The sequence below is a fragment of the Neomonachus schauinslandi genome, chromosome 2 (genome assembly GCF_002201575.2).
Source record: "Neomonachus schauinslandi chromosome 2, ASM220157v2, whole genome shotgun sequence".
NCBI lineage: Eukaryota > Metazoa > Chordata > Mammalia > Carnivora > Phocidae > Neomonachus > Neomonachus schauinslandi.
The window spans coordinates 27,881,955-27,885,509 of NC_058404.1; the positions used below are offsets into that span (position 1 = coordinate 27,881,955).

The 3,555-nt window shown below is 41.6% G+C and overlaps 1 pseudogene; it reads right to left on the reverse strand.

Annotated features, from left to right (window-relative positions):
- Positions 1-1,976: 1,976 nt before the first annotated feature.
- On the reverse strand, positions 1,977-2,350 carry LOC110584256 (annotated as a pseudogene).
- Positions 2,351-3,555: the final 1,205 nt, after the last annotated feature.

Here is a 3,555-nt window from a genome sequence, read left to right on the forward strand (position 1 = left end):
GATGCTTTTATGACAAATGGCAGGAACACAGCTAACAGAGGTAAAAATGAAATTATTAGATAAACACACACGGCAGATCACACAGCAGTAGGAAGTACAAGGAAACAGCGGGGCCTCCGGGACGAGTAGAGCTAAGGACGTGAATTCAACCACACACAAGCTCTATGTCTTTACTTCTCTCTACATGTTGGATCCATTCTCCTGCGGCAGTCAAGATGCCTCTGCGGGGCACTGAGAACTCTCAAGATTCACGTACAGGCTTCCGCCTCCAAAGAGAGCTTAGAGTCAAGTTTCCGTATGAAGTAAGTCTTAGAGAAGTACTCTGATTGGTCCTGCCTGGGTCCAAGGGTCTGCCCCTGGACCAGTCAGCGATGGCCAGGGGATTGGATGAACTCCGTCTATTAGGAGCTCACTCCTGGGTTTGGAGCCATTTTTAGAAAAGAGGAATCTTCATGAGCCAGGCAGGCAGCCCAAGAATTATAGCAGGTTTGTGTCCAATAACTTTATAACAAGCATGTGTTGTTAATATTTATATTAATGATGCGAATTATGCATTAGTGCCATAAAGAGTCAATCACCACTTAGGGTGGTTGTCGTTTTAATCGTGTACCTTATTCTTACCTATCCCTTAAAGTAAGACTTTTAAGAGTTCCACTTGGCCAATCTAATTCCAATTAGAATATATACTTACAGGCAATTGATTCTTCCTTAAAGGACCTTTAGAATCACACTTTCATCTAGGTAGGCCTCACCTCCAACTAAAACGGATTGATGAGGTTTCCAAGTGTACCTATCTGGCCCCCAACAAAAAAATGGCATCAAGCCCAAATACACTTTTTTATTGTTGAACAAATTCTTCTGTATATTGATCCATTTCCTCTCCTCCACCTTCACCAACGTCCTATGCCTTGAATCCCAGCATTTGTGGATTTGCTATATGGAGAGCATCTTTGTTTCCTTTGCCTACGTTGGTCATTATTCATTATGAAGAATTATGGACATATTCCTCAAGATTGGCTTTGCTGGCATGGTCCCTTATGGCCAGGGCTGTGTGACCCAGATTGGAAAGTATGTCAAGGATGAGGGGATTTTTGTCACTTTGAGCTTTTTCACCCTTTGAGATCTTTACTATCCAGAGTAGTCATGTTGACCCCTTTTATCAATATCACCTCCACTGAAAGTCAGTAATAAATGAATTACCCAGAACCTCTGGTTCTCAAGTCCTTGAGAGCTGGGGGTGGTGATGGGGTGGGGGATGGCACAAAAAATCTTTTATTTCAACTGAACACTGTGGCTAGGGGAGAAAAGGTGTGATGAGATATAAGAATAGGAGAAAGTGGGCCTTTAATGCTTTGCACAGTAGCCGAATATCTATATGAAAGGGAGATTAATTTATCCGGATGACATGCAGATCAAATATCTAAACAATAAACTGAATATTTTTTCCGTAGATTTGGAGTCACCAGATTTAGCAAATAAAGGTATAAGATGCCCAGTTAAATTTAATTTGAGATAAACAATGAATTTTTTTTAGTATAAGTATGTCCCGTGTAATACATAGGACATACTTATGCTAAAACTATTTGTGGTTTATCTGAAATTCAAATTTAACCAGGTGTCTTATATTTTACCTGGTAATTCTATTTAGATTAAATATTCTGGCCTTGTATAGATGCAGTCTGAATTTTATTTTTAATCCAATAATTATTTTTTAAAGATATTTATCCACAGAAATGAAGCCCTTCCCATGGCTCATCTACCTTTCCACCATCTTTGAAATGGAAATTTAGACTGCTCTTCTCAATTTCAAACTTTCTTCTAAATGGCCCACACCCTTAGCGAGAAGCCCTAAAGCATCATAGTTTAATCAATAGATAAATTGAGTTAATGCTCTATTCTGTTAGTATGCACACTATTAATTCGATTGTTTCTAATTTTTTTTTGTCACTTTTATACCTTTATTTGACCATCAGCCGTTAGTTCTCATCCACATTAACCACATGTAGATTTTGGAAAGTGGTGACAGGTACATAGGTAGCCAACATATAAAGCTTCTTTGGTGAATCTTCATCCTCTTTACGTTCTTCTGGACAACTGCACATGGATATGGTGTGGAACATTCCTTATTCCTTTGGCCCAGACAGCTTTGTTGAGCCTGGTATCAATGCGCACATCTGGAATTCCCATGTCCTCCATGGCAAATCTCTGGATCTCTTTGAGTGCCCAAGAGGCACGCTTCTTGAAACCCACTCCATGGATGTGCTTGTGAATGTCGATGTGTATTCTCTGGTCACTACTCGTTGATGGCAAAATGGCCCTTCTTCTCACCACCCTTCTTTGCGGGAGCCATTCTGCCTGGCCCTGGTTGGAAAAGCTCATTGCCTCTAATTTTGAATACATGGTAGTGCTTAGTCCAGCATCAGAACATATGGTAAGAACTACATAGAGGTGATGCAGTCATCCATTCACGGACTGCTTGTCAAGTACATATTTCATGTGTTGCACTTTTCTAGGCTCTACAAGGTGCACAAAGATATATGAAATTCATTCAACAACTCTTTATGCAAAGTCTACTGTGCCAGGCCATTAGTCAAGGTGCTAGGAGTGCTACAGAGTTCCCACTCTTGAGGGACTCCGGTCACTGAGGAAGAACACATCAGATAAGGTGGTAAAAAGAACCAAGATCCCCAACCCCAAGGGATATGCTGTTCCGCTAACTACCAGGGTTTTGGTTTCACTGAATGGTGTATACAAACTGGTTAAAGCCTGGCTTTCTTTAAGATAACAAAGATAACTTTTAACGTCAGGTGGGAGAAACGAAAGAAGAGAAAAGAAACAACGGGCAGAGGTAAGCTCTTTGGTAGGACAGGGAAACATGGCTGATGGGGTAACGGATGAAGTTTCTGCTTGGTGATATGTATGGGATGTGACCTCTCTTTCACAGGCTCCAAAGAATCTTCACTAGAACACCAGTTTTCTTATTAATGTGTTGTAGTATTACATGTGTTTTAGAGGATATGACATAGTGGTGAGTAGGGCCTCAAAGCGAGTGTAAAGGAAGAACCAAGGCTCCCCATGGGAGGCCTACCCCATCTGGGGTACATCCTAGGGATCCTCATCTTGCCTATTTGATATAAGTTAAAGAATCCAGCTGCATCTTAGGTTGTTGATCCTAAGAAGACAACTCACCATCCATGCCAAACATTTAGATTTTTGTGTAACAGAGTGAAGATACTTCTGGCATGAGCCACAGTGGTTCTTGCCATCAGTTAGGTTTCTTTTGTTTTAAGCGAATCAAGACCAATTAGGTAAGGGAAAAAAAGGAGGATGTGGGGGAAGTGATTGGTGGCAGAATGTATTAGAGGCACGTGGGAGAGCTTACAGCTAGGAAGAGCTGACCAGCTAGGCCTTGAGAAAGACAGGGGGACAGGGACCAGGGGCCTCCCCCAGGGACCTCAGCGGCCAGAGCTCATGGATATTTTGGGGGGCTGCTTCTATCATGTGTTTTAGCCCTATTTACTTGTCATCTCTGTTCATGTTTTCAACTTCCTGTGA